Source organism: Balaenoptera acutorostrata, chromosome 8 (assembly GCF_949987535.1).
Source record: "Balaenoptera acutorostrata chromosome 8, mBalAcu1.1, whole genome shotgun sequence".
Classification (NCBI taxonomy): domain Eukaryota; kingdom Metazoa; phylum Chordata; class Mammalia; order Artiodactyla; family Balaenopteridae; genus Balaenoptera; species Balaenoptera acutorostrata.
Genome location: NC_080071.1, coordinates 114157373 through 114171560, shown reverse-complemented (window position 1 = coordinate 114171560; position 14188 = coordinate 114157373). Strand labels below are relative to the sequence as shown.

General features: G+C 36.8%; 1 protein-coding gene across 14 annotated transcripts in view; it reads left to right on the top strand.

Moving 5' to 3' along the window:
* The window catches only part of NCKAP5 (NCK associated protein 5), a 1062317-nt gene that overhangs the window by 386607 nt on the left and 661522 nt on the right, over positions 1 to 14188 (top strand). The gene's annotated exons all lie outside the window — the stretch shown is intronic.

Sequence of the window (14188 nt, the reverse complement as noted above, 5' to 3'; positions counted from 1 at the left end):
GTGAAATACTTTTAGCAGAACATTGACAAGAACAAGTGAAAAAAAGGCTTCGTTGTTTCAAACACCAGCTTAGCTTTAGACTAATATAAAGGATTTTGTTTTATTGTGGTATTTTAGATCCAGCTTTCTAAAATTTAATTATAATTAAAACTTTGTGGACATTATTTTCTTGGACTGCATTTTTCTAAATAATATTGATCACCTTTAATATTTATATAGTGAGTATATAGTATTTTAAAACTAGAAAGAGAAAAGTATACAGAAGAAATTAATTTAGCCCATAGTACTACCATATATTGTTTGCTTTATTCTCTTTTGATCTTTTATATATTTTCAAAACTGTGATATATAGGATTATGCAGTTTTACATCACGCTTCTTTCACCTAACGTTATACTGTTATCCATTTTATTATATATTCTTTACAAATTTAAGGAATTGTATAATTCTCCAAATGGATAAAGTGTGCTTTATTTTAAACAATCCTTTATTTTTGGAACCCAAGATATCAGGTGTTGTTTTTTTTTTTTATATTGCTGTAAAGAATATTTTGAACATCATTAGTTTTGACATTTTACTCAGGATGATTCCTAGACATGGAATTTCTGGATCAAATGTACATGGATGTTTTAATTTCCTTGATGTATTACTAAACTGCTTTTCCCAACTGTTAAATGTGTAGGCAAAGCACACCCTTGTACCTAAGTCTCTATGTACAGAGAGACTTTGCATCCTCTAGCTTCCCTCTTTGTCTTCCTCCTCTTTCTGTCCACCGCAAAGATTCATAATGTGTACTCTACATCCTCCTTCTAGGATGTTTATATTTAATTTTATAATTGTAGTTACATTTCAGACATAAAAAAATCTGTTTAAATAATTTTGAAACTTCCTTTTATATTTTGAATTCCATATTTTTTATTCACTGTTCAGTATAGAATGTATGTGTATATGCACACATGCACATACACACATATACACATGTACATATCTGGTAAATACTTTTTACTCATCTCTTGGATATTTGTATATGCTTGTATATATACACAAACTTTTAAGAAAGTTTAAGATACACATATTTTTTAAAAATTTATTGAGATTTAATTGACATATAATATTATATTGGTTTCAGGTATACAGGACAATGATTTGATATTTGTATGCACTGTGAAATGACCACCATAGTAAATCTCGATAGCATCCATCACCACAGAAAGTTAACTTTAGGATTTACTCTCTTGGCACCTTTGCAGTATGCTCTACAATATCATTGACTATAGTCACTATGCTATACAGTACGTCCCCCATTACTTATTTATTCTGTAACTGGAAGTTTTTACCTTTTGATCCCCTTCACCACTTTTGCCCACTCCCCAGCCCCCTTCCCCTCTGGCAACCACCGTTCTGTTCTGTGTATCTATGATTTTGGTTTTGTTTAGTTTTTGTTTTTGAGATTCCACATATAAGTGAAATCATACAGTATTTATCTTTTTTTCTGAATTATTTTGCTTAGCTTAATTTTCTCAAGGTCCAAGGTTGTCACAAATAACAAGATTTCATTCTTTTTTGTGGCTGAATAATATATTCCATTGTGTGTGTGTGTGTTATTTATAGATAGATAGATAGATAGATAGATAGATAGATAGATGATAGATATACCACTTTTTCTTTATCCATTCATCCATTGATGGACATTTGGGTTATTTCCATATCTTGGCTATTGTAAATAATGCAATGAACATGGGGGTGCATATATTTTTTTCGAGTTAGGGGTTTTTGGGGTTTTTTAAGATAAATACCAAGAAGTGGAATTAGTAGATCATATGGTAGTCCTAGTTTTAATTTTTTGAGGAAACTCCATGCTGTTTTCCAAAGTGGCTGCACCAATTTACATTCCCACCAACAGTGCATGGGAGTACCCTTTTCTCCACATCCTTGGCAAGACTTGTCATTTTGGTAATAGCCATTCTAACAGGTGTGAGGTGTTATTTCATTGTAGTTTTGATTCACATTTCCCTGATGACTAGTGATATTGGACATCTTTTCATGTACCTGTTGACTGCTTGTTTGCCTTCTTTAGAAAAATATCTATTCAAATCCTCTGCCTATTTAAAAATCAGATTGTTTGGGTTTTTGGTTTTTTTTTTTTTTGCTATTGAGTTGTATAAGTTCTATATTTTAGATATTAACTCCTTATCAGGTATATGACTTGCAAATATATTCTCCCTTTCAGAAGGTTGTCTCTGCCTTTTGTTGATGGTTTACTTTGCTATGCAAAAGCTTCTTTTGTTTGATGTAGTCCCACTTGTTTATTTTTGATTTTTTTTGCCTATGCTTTTGGAGTCAGATTTAAAAATTCATCACAAAGACTCATGTCAAGGAGCTTGCCATCTATTTTATCTTTTAGGAGTTTTATGACTTCAGGTCTTACATTCAAGTCTTTAATCCATTTTGAGTTAATTTTGGGGTATGGTGTAAGATAGTGGTCTAGTTTCATTCTTTTGCATGTGGCTGTCCACTTTTCCCAACACCATTTATTGAAGAGACAGCCCTTTTTCCATTGCATATTCTTGGCTCTTCTGTCACTAATTAATTGACCGTATACTTGTAGGTTTATTTCTGGATTCTCTGTCCTGTTCCATTGATCTATGTGTCTGTTTTCATGTCAGTGCCACACTATTTTGATTACTCTAGCTTTATAATATAATTTGAAATCCAGGAGCATGATGCCTCCAGCTTTGTTCTTCTTTCTCAAGATTGCTTTGGTTTTTCACAGTCTTTTGTGTTGCCATACTAATTTTAGGATTGTTTGTTCTGTTTCTATGAAATAACGTTAGAAGTTTGATAGGTAATTCATTGACTCTATAGAATCCTTTGAGTAATATGGACATTTTAACAATATTAACTATTCCAATCCAAGAGCATGGAACATCTTTTCATTTCTTTGTGTCTTCAGTTTCTTTCTTCAGTGTCTTAGAGTTTTCAGAGTACAGGTCGTTCATCTTCTTGGTTAAATTTATTTCTAGGTATTTTATTCTTTTTGATGCAATTGTAAATGGGTCTGTTTTCTTAATTTCTTTTTCTGTTAGTGTATAGACATTTTATGCCTTGCCACTTCACTAAATTTGTTTCGTAGTTCTAACAGTCTTTTTGTGAAAAGTTTAGGGTTTTCTCTATATAAAATCATTTCATCTGCAAATAGTGAGAGTTTTACTTATTTCTTTCCAATTTGGATGCCTTTTATTTTTCTTGCATAATTGCTCTGGCAAGGACTTCCAATACTATGTTGAATAGAAGTGGGGAGAGTGGACATTCTTATCTTGTTCCTGATCTTAGAGGAAACACTTCCAGCTTTTCACTGTTGAGTATGTTAGCTGTAGGCTTCTCATATATGGCCTTTATTATGGTGAGGTACATTCCCTCTCTACCCACTTTGTTGAAAGTTTAACATAAATGGATATTGAATTTTGTCAAAAGCTTTTTGTACATCTATTGAGGTGATCATATGGTTTGTATTTGTCATTTTGTTAATGTAATGTATCACGTTGCTTTGCAGATGTTGTTGATGTTGAACCTTCTTTACATCCCTTGAATAAATCCCACTTGATCATGGTGTATCATCCTATTAATGTATTGTTGAATGTGGTTTGCTAACATTTTGTTGAGGATTTTTGCATCTGTGTTCATCAGGGATATTGACTTGTAATTTTCATTTATGGTGATGTGCTTGTCTGGATTTTGGTGTCACAGTAATGCTGGCCTCATCAAATGAGTTTGGAAGCATTTCCTCCTCTTCAACTTTTTGAAAGAATTTGAGAAGAATAGGTATTAACTCTTCTTTGAACGTTTGATAAACTTCACTAGAAAAGCCATCTGGTACCAAACTTTTGTTTGAATAGGTAATCAGAACCCTCCCACAATCTCTTTATGTGTTTTGGTCTGTTCAGATTTTCTATTTCTTCCCAATTCAGTCTCTAAAGATTGTGTGATTCTAAAAATGTATTCATTTCTTCTGTGTTGTCCAATGAGTTGGCATATAATTGTTCAGAGTAGTCTTTTAAGATCCTTTGTATTTCTATGCTATCAGTTGTAACATCTCCTCTTCAATTTTGAATTTTATTTATTTAAGGCCTCTTTTTATCTTGGTGAGTCTGGCTAAGGGTTTGTCAATTTTGTTTATCTTTTCAAGGAATCAGCTCTTAGTTTTACTGACTTTCCTATTGTCCTTTTAGCCTCTATTTTATTTATTTCTGCTCCGATTGTTATTATTTACTTTCTTCTACTAACTTTGTTTCTTCTTTTTCTAGTTTCTTTAGGTGTAAAGTTAGATTGTTTATTGGAGATTTTTCTTCTTTCTTAAAGTGGGCCAGTATTTCTGTGAGCGTCCCTTTTAGAACTGCTTTTGCTGCATCACATAGGTTTTGGTATGTTGTATTTCATTTTCATTTGTCTCTAAGTATGTTTTTATTTCTCCACTGATTTTTTTCATTGACCCAGCGGTTGTATGTAGCATGTCGTTAAATATCCACGTATCTGTGAGTTTTACAGTCTTCTTCTCGTAATTGATTTTAAGTTTCATGCCATTGTGGCTGGAAGAAATGCTTGATGTGATTTCAGTCTCCTTAAATTTATTGAAATTTGTTTTATGGCTTAACACATGATCTGTCCTGGAGAATGTTCCATGTGTACTTGAAAAGAATGTGTTTTGCTGCTTTTGGATGGAATATTCTATATATGTCTATTAAGTCAATATGATGTAAGATGTAATTAAGGCCAGAGTTTTCTTATGATTTTCTGTCTGAATGATCTATCCACTGATGTAAGTGGGGTATTAAACTCCCCTACTATTATTGTATTGTTATACTTTCTCCCTTTAGGTCTGTTAATATTTGCTTTTTATATTTAGGTGCTTCTATGTTGGGTGCATATATATTTATAAAATTACATATTCTTGTTTAATTGACCCTTTTATCATTATGTAGTGCCCTTCTTTGTCTATTACTACAGTCTTTGTTTTAAAGTCTATTTTGTCTGATATGAGTATAGCTATCCCAGCTTTCTTTTTGTTTCTATTGAATATTTGCATGCAATATCTTTTTCCATTCCTTCATTTTCAGTACATGTATGTCCTTATACCTAAAGTGAGTCTCTTGTAGGCAGCATATAGATGAGTCTTGTTTTTTTGTTTTGTTTTGTTTTTGTTTTTGATTTTTGTTTTGTTTTTTAATCAATTCAGGCACTCTGTCTTTAGAGTGAAGAATTTAGTCCATTTACATTTAAGGTAATTATTGATAAATATTAATTTACTTCCATTTTGTTAATTTTTCTGCCTGTTTTTTTGTAGTTCCTCTCTGTTACTTTCTTCTTCTCTTGCTCTCTTTCCTTGTGCTTTGATGACTTAGTTTAGTTGAGATTCCTTTAGTTGTTATGTTGAGATTCCTTTAGTTGTTATGTTGAGATTCCTTTAGTTGTTATGTTGAGATTCCTTTAGTTGTTATGTTGAGATTCCTTTCTCTCTTTTTGTGTGTGTGTATCTACTCTAGGTTTTTGCTTTGTGGTTATCATATGGTTCACATATAATGTCCTATGTATATAAAAGTCCATTTTAAGTTAATACTAACTTAAATTTGAGCTTATTCCAAAACTCTACATCTTTACCTCTCCACTACATTTCATCTTTTTACTTCTGTCTCTTAGGTATCCCTTAAATAATTATTGTATTTTTGTTAATTTTGCTACTTTTGTCTTTTAAACTTGACACTAACCTTATAAGTGATTAATCCACTACCTTTGCTAAATATTTATCTTTACCAGTGAGAATTTGACTTTCATATATTTTCTTGTTATTAATTAGTGATCTTTCTTTTCAGGTTAAAGAAGTCCCTTTAACATTTCTTGTTAGGTTGGTTTGGTGGTGATGAACTCATCTAACTTTTGTTTGACTGAAAAACTCTATCTCTTCTTTCATGATGAGTGATAATCTTGCTGGGTGGAGTATTCTTGGAGTAATTTTTTTCTTTCAGCACTGAGAATATATCATGCCACTCCCTTCTGGCCCACAATGTTTCTGCTAAAAAAAATATGCTGCTAGTCTTATTGGCTTTCCCTCACCCATAACAAGTTGCTTTTCTCTTGCTGCTTTTAAGGTTCTCTTATTGTCTTCAATTTTTGACATTTTAAGTATAATGTATCTTGGTGTAGATCTCTTGAGGTTCATCTTATTTGGAGTTCTCTGGGCTTCCTGGACCTGGATGTCTGTTTCCTTTCCCAGGTTAGGGAAATTTTTAGCCATTATTTCTTCAAATAAGTTCTGCCCCTTTCTTTCTCTCTTCTCCTGAGACCCCCATAATGTTAATGTTAGTCCTCTTGGTGTTTTCCCATAGATCCCTTTAAATCTCTTCACTTTATTTTTACTTGTATTATATTATTATTATTATTATTATTTTGCTGCTCAGTTTATATGTCTCCTTGCTTTGTCTTCCAGAACACTGATTCTTTCTACTGCTTTGTCTAGTCTGCTATTGAATCCTTCTAGGGTGTTTTTTAGTTCAGTTTTTGTGTTCTCAGCTCTGTGACTTCTGTTCTGTACTTCTTTATATTTTCTCTCTCTTTGCAGAAGTTCTCACTGTGTTCATCTATTCTTCTGAGTTCAGTGAGCAATTTTGACTATTACTTTGAATTCTTTATCAGGTAGATTACTTATCTTCATTTCATTAAAATCTCTTTCTGAAGTGTTGTCTTGTTCTTTCTTTAGGAACATATTTCTGTTTTGTCATTTTGTTTGATGCTGTTTCTGTGTATTGGTGAAACAGCTACCTCTCTGAGTTTTGAAGTAGTTGGCCTTGTGTAGGTGATGAACCTTATAATTCAACCTTGCCCTAGTGGTTGGTTGTCTTTTGAAACTTTGTGATTGTCTAAGCAGCCCGATTTATTCTTCATAGGTTCCTGGTGTTGAGGGTGTGCCAAGACCTGTCAGTGTTCCAAGAGGAAGGATCTCATTTTGCACTTAGTTTTAGGCTGTTTGAAAGTCAAACCCTCGGGCAGCAGGTTTTGAAATATGCACGTATATAGTCCTATGGGCCATAATCATAAACCCTGCTGGCCTCCAGAACAGGAAATCTGGAGATGACCCTTGGGCAACATTTCCATAAATCAGACCTCTAGACAAGTGTATAAGCTCCTTTCTGGGAGGTATCATCGAGCTGCAGTGAGGCGAAGGGAGTGTGCAAGGATAGTGTCTTACATTCCCTGAGAGTGCCTCTGTACTCTCTAGATGTGTGGCAAGCCTGAAGCCTCAGGCTGAATCTCCAGGACAAGCAAATAGGCCTTTTTCATAAGAAGACTGGAGGTGTGTTTCAGTCTGCTGCCTGTGCAGTGCCCTGGGGGTGGTAGCCTGCCAAGAAATATCTTTCCAACTGTTACAGTCCCATGGAGCCCAGGAATGCAAGTCCCCTTGGCCACCAGGGCTAGGTGATCAGAGGGCAACTTCTATGTGGATCGCATGCACCTGCTGGCTCTAGAAGGGCATCGGGAGTGCATAGGGGGCAGGACGTGCTCCTTGGCTTCGGCATGACATCAGGAAAAATCCTTGTCTGTGCTCCCCTGCCAGCTTCAGCAAGGGAGTGGGAGAGTGTCGTGACCGCTCTCACTAGCTGGTCCCAGCCAGGGAGTGAGGGAATGCTGCATCTACTCATCCCTGCCTGCCTTACCAAGACAGTGGGAGGGTCCCATGTCTGCACACCTGCCTGTGCTAACAGGGTAGAGGGAGAGTGCAGAATGGTGTCTGCCAGCACCCCAGTCTCCAGAAAGAGTCCCAACCATCTCTTGTTCCTCCAGCAGATGCTTGAAGATTAGCATAGGAATCTCCTTCACATTCCAGGCACTTTTCAAACTGCTACTTTTGCACTGGGTTCTAGGGCGAGTGAGACCTCATGCAAGCCTTTTATTTATTTATGTATGTATGTATGAATGTATTTTTAAATTAATTTTTATTGGAGTACAGTTGCCTTACAATGTTGTGTTAGTTTCTGCTGTACAGCAAAGTGAATCAGTTATATGTATACTATATCCACTCTTTTTCAGATTTCCTTCCCACTTAGGTCACCACAGATCATTGAGTAGAGTTCCCTGTGCTATACATTAGGCTCTCATTAGTTATCTATTTTATACATAGTAGTGTATATATGTCAAGCCTTTTGAAAGGAGAATCTCAGTTCACTTCAACTGTCGACTGAAAAAAAATGCACAACCTAAAAGTTGAGAGTTATGTTTTATTTGGTGGACAAAACTGAGGACTTAAGCCTGGGACACAGCCTCTCAGATAACTGAGGGACTGCTCCAGAGAGGCAAGGGCAGGAACCAGGACATATAGGAGTTTTTGCAACAAAGACCAGGTAGTCAGAACATCAAAGATTACTGTTAATTAAGGAAAACCAGATATCTCAGGTTAAGGAATTTAGTGCTTTTCCATGTATGGGAAGATGCAAATTCTGGGCTCACTGAAATCATTCCTTTGATATGCACCCCAGCTATCTGGGGCCAGTATCCTGTGCTTCTCATCCTGAGTCTCCTCAGGGTGCATCGTTGGGGGTGGCTACAGCAGCTGGCTGCTAGATGGGGGGCAAATCTTGCCTCTATCCTGAGTTCCCTCAGGGCTCACCGTTGGGGGCAGCTGTAATGTGACGGCTTGATGGCTGCAACATCCTTTGTTTACTGATATGGCAGGTGGCATTTTTAGTTCACACAGCCCTTTGGGTCCCTTGGATGTGAGCTCTTTTGGTTTCTAAACCAGACATTTTGGGGGCTCATCTCTCTGTTGTAGGTCCCAAGGTCTGGAGAGGCTGATATGGGGCACAAACCCCTCACCCTAGGGGAGAAGCTCTGGATTTGTGAGATTCCCTCCCTATTGTGGGGCTCTGTACCAGGCATGGAGTTTTTGGTGAGACCACATCTCTGTCTCTCCTACCCATCTCAATGTGGTCCTTTTATCATTTATTGTGGATGGGGCAGTTCAGCTAGTTTTCAGTTCTTTTTCAAAGGGAATTATTCCATATGCAGCTATAGATTTGGTGTGTCCATGGGGCAAGGTGACTTCAGGGTCTTCCTGAGCCTCCGCCTTGGAACACTTCCCCCCAGCCTCCCACACATGTATTTTTAATTAAGGTAGGTGCTTTATTTTCCGAATTCATGTAAAACTGAGAATGTCTTTCTGTTGCTTTGTTATATAGAAGCTACTTTATTGGGGATGTTTATGGATTAAGACACAAAGGTTTGTCTATGTGTCTTATGCCAATGGACATCTGGGGTGGCCAGAAGCTATGCAACCAGCCTTTTCAAAATTCTTGATAGGAGACCCATTTGTCTGTTTGGGTGCTTGCAGTCATCTCAATCCCCACCCCAAACACACACACTACTTTTTTTTTCCAGCCCTTATGTGGGTGGATGTGTGGATGATTTTCCATAAACTCTACCTGGAATGTGAGGAGCCTTTTTGTTGTGTAAAATCAAGTGTTTTATTTTTCTCTATCCTATTCTGAAATGTTTCTTTAATTATCCCTTGATCATTGTTTACCTTACAAATCTTGTCAAGTACTCAAAAGCTATAATTGATAGACAAACCTACATTTTCTGACCTAATATCCATCATGTCTCTATTCATTTTCATCTTTATCCTTTATTTAATTTACCTAGATTGTTTGTCCTTCACAGGGCTGTGTGTGTGTGTTTATTGTCAATTCTACTATTGTATCTAATGTGGGTTTTTCATAAGGAAAACAAGTAGAATACAGTGTTCATCAAGTTAATAACTATATTTGAATAAAGTCTTTGTGCTGAGTGACATGAGAAGTACATGCTGGGCAAAGCAAGCCTGGGGAAGCTGACATTTTTCATGGATAATGTTAGAGACAGTGAACATTGACACCAAGGACAATGGGGATATGGGTGTGTGTTTTTCTTCTAGGTTACAGCAGTATTAATCTTCACTAATTGGACTATATATACACTAATTGAATCATACTGTAGACACAGTAGAAGGCTTAGTGAGTGCAGTCAACCTCGTATCCATGGGTTCCACATCTGTGGATACAGAAGGCTGACTGTAAAAGACTTGAGCATCCATGGATTTCGGTATCACCAGGAATTGGTCCTGGAACCAATCCCCCATGGATACTGAGGAATATTTAAGTACTTGGGTTGGGCAGTTTGATTTGTTTCTAGATGGGATACTGAGGAGTAGACTTCATTTGTGTGATCACTTAGTGCCGATACACCATAATCCATTACCCACTCTTCTCTGAAGCACAATTTCATGTTGTGGAGAGTCATCCCATAATAAAAATCACAATGTAAGGGTCAACAAGTTTCCATTCTGTTATTGCAGTTTATATTTCCTTGAAATTCTTAGCTCACGCAGCTCCTTTTTTATTTCATTTTATTCTCTTTTCAGCTCGTCTTGTTTTTAATTTAATCCTATCTTTTTATCTCGGTGTCTTTTTTTAAGCTTTCTGCACATGTTTTGGAGAGTCATGTCTTTCTGGATACTACCAAACATGTTAAGGTTTTTTCTAAAATACTTTCTTGAAAATCATTTTCAGATTTGATGCCTTCTCCTGTGTTTGAGGGTGATGTTCTCTTTCTCTTGTCCTCCAGTACTTCTTCATGGGTTCTGTGTTGTATGTTTTCAGTTTACTTATTCTAAAATGATCCGCGTAGACCCTGGGATCACCAGCAGACAGTATATATACCACCTTCTGTCCATCTGCATTTTAAAAATCTTTTCTGCGAGGTCTCCCAACATCCAATGTCTTTCAGGCAATTTGGGGAGCTATGTTATACTGAGGTAGAATTTTGCCATCCCTTTTCTTTCTGCCTGTGCCTTTGATACTCTGGAATATTGGAGCCCATGTTAAGAACATTCAAAGTATGCACTTTATACCCAAGCTGGCACTATAGGCACAGTCGCTATAACATTGTACTTGCTGTGACTGTAGTTCCAGTGTGGACCACTGCCAGCCCCACTGGGATCACCCTTCATTGTTTCCTGGGAGTTAACCTCCAAAGTGATTCCTAGTAGAATAATCCTATTTTATTCTTAAAGAATGGTAAGGATTTATTATTAGTTAATGAATTTCTCCAATTCAGGGGCCAGAAATGATAAATATATGAGGGTGCTGCCTAAGTTCTTTTAGGCAGGGAAAAACTTGTTTCATTTAACAAAAAACACATGTAAGCATCATCTTTTTTTCCTCAATTCATTTCAGTTGGTGTCTATTTGTGTGTGTGTATGTGTAGGGGTGGGGTATAGGCAATACCCCAATAAATGTGCAAGTAACATAAAATTGGATATTAAAGTAAGCACGCTATGATGAAAAATTAAGCTGAAAAGAAGGATGAAGAATCTGTAATTCTAGTTTCCCATTGTTATGTTGTTTAAGACATCATTAGAGTTATTTTTATGGAAAATTAATGGAAGCAGCCAGTATTGTATTTGAAATAGCTTTTAAACCATAATCCATCAATACCTACACTTAATGCTTGAAAATCTGTATTGTTATTGTTGATCTCTAACTACCTAGTCTAAAATTCAGCAACTATAATTAAAGAAGCATACACTTAGGGACTTCCCTGATGGCGCAATGGTTAAGAATCCGCCTGCCAATGCAGGGGACACGGGTTTGACCCCGGTCCAGGAAGATCCCACATGCCGAGGAGCAACTAAGCCCGTGAGCCACAACTACTGAGCCTGCACTCTAGAGCCCATGAGCCACATCTACTGAAGCCCACGCACCTAGAGCCCGTTCTCTGCAACAAGAGAAGCCTCCACAATGAGAAGCCCGCGCAACGCAACGAAGAGTAGCCCCCGCTCACCACAACTAGAGAAAGCCTGCACACAGCAATGAAAACCCAATGCAGCCAAAAAAAAGAAGCATACACTTAAACATCTTGAAGTTGAGTAAGAGAAGAGACAATGGATATAAACTTCACCTTGTAAAGTGGTTTGCCTTTTGAGAAGAGGTTTGATCCTATAGAAAAGGCTCTGCTCACTGCTTAGCATGTGGTATATGCTTAAACTGTTTTATTTAATCCTTACAACACCTTTTAAATTATTATTTATCTCTCTGAAAAATAATAAGATTTAGAGAGATTAAATAACTTGGCCTGAGGAGGTACAGCTAGTAAGTACCAAAACCAGGATTTGAACCTAAATCTCTTTGATCCAAAGATCATATTTGTAATCACCTTTCAGCTTCCACCTCTGACTTGAGCTAAGCAGAATGAACAGAATAACAAATCTATTGGTTTAAATCTAACTGTTTTCCAGAGCTTGCATGTGATTTGGCCCCTGCTTTCCTCTCCAACTTCATTTTAGAATACACACCCCAGGCTCTGCTCCTGGATGCAATGGCTTCCTTTCTGTTCCTTAAATACCACATTTGAGTGCCTTTGCATATGCCATTTCCTTTGCCTGAGGTGTTCTCCCTGCTCTCTTCCTTTCTCTGTATGCTTGCCTCCTTCTCTCTCAGGTCTAAACCCAAAAATCATTTACTCAGAGTCCTCTTCCAACCATGGTGTATGAAGATGGTGCTCTCCCCACTTGAAGTCCCTCCTGTCACCTGTTATTTCAGAGTCCTCTTCCAACCATGGTGTATGAAGATGGTGCTCTCCCCACTTAAAGTCCCTCCTGTCACCTGTTATTTCCTTCTTAGCATGTAACCAATCTGAAATCAATCTGCTCACTTACTTGTTATGTATCTCTCTACAGAATGTAAGCTCTCTGAGGGCAGGAACTTTCTCCCTCTTAGTTATTACTATATCTACGGAAGTTAGAACAGCACTTGACATATAAGAGATGTTGAAAAAAAACAGCTGAATGAAGAATGGATGGGTGACTTTGAAGTTTTTGTATTTGTTTTTACTTGGAAACACTGTCTTTAAATTTTTTTTTGATGGGATGTATTTGAAAATATCTTTAAGAATTTTGAGTGTTCTAAATCATGTTTAGGGATTCCCTCATGGTGCAGTGGTTAAGAATCCGCCTGCCAATGCAGGGGACGCGGGTTTGAGCCCTGGTCCAGGAAGATCCCACATGCCATGGAGTGACTAAGCCCGCACGCCACAACTACTGAGCCCACGTGCCACAACTACTGAAGCACATGCACCTAGGGCCCATGCTCCACAACAAAGAGAAGCCATCGCAATGAGAAGCCCATGCACTGCAATAAAGAGTAGCCCCCGCTCGCCACAACTAGAGAAAGCTTGTGAGCAGCAATGAAGATCCAATGCAGCCAAAAATAAATAAATAAATTAAAAATAAATAAATAAATAAATCGTGTTTAAAGCTTGATCGGGATACTTAATAACATAACCACAGACCAGTGTAACTTCCTGTGATAAGAGATTTCTGCTTTGGTTTTGATGTGCCCAATGGTCTTGTTTAAATAACTAAACTGAACATGTGTATTAATTAGAATAAAACTCTAGCTAATTTTCTGCAATAGAATTATAGTGTTATAGAATTCTAACAGTTTTAGCTAGATGAGGACTTGGGATACTCTCTAGTCTAACTGAAATATTGTGGAAAGTTAAAAAGGCTTCTCCAAGGCTACACAGGTAGATCCAGGTCCAGAAACTTGGAACAGGGCCCTTTCCTTTATATCAGGTCAATTCTTAACTGTGTTTCTTCCATTCCCCTGCTCCTACCCATTACAGTGAATACTTTTATAGGAACAACGGATTTTATATAGAATTTCATCAAAATAAATCTGTAAAAAAAAAAAAAGTAGCAATATTAACTAGACTTCCCAGTTTACCTTAAATCCATAAGAAATGAAACAGTAACTTTCATGCGTGCCTTAAAACTGAAATCATTGCACACTGTTCCGTCTAAGGTAGTTGCAATGTAGGCACAGAGGCCTGTGGGCTAGATCTTCATACAGAAAGGGAAAGAAGTATCAGGTTCAGGAGGAAATAAATCATACAAATTTTTTTTTGTATTTTTCTACATAGTTAGCAGTTGAAACTATTGCATGTGAACCTCATATTCAGGAATCACAAATATAAAAAATCGGATTTAATAACCTATAGATTTTATGAGCAATTCTCATGCCTCAAAGGAATCCCTCATTTTTCGGAAATGTTTCTTGAAAATATAATTTGGTTTACAAAACTTTATGCATAGTTCTAAACAAGAT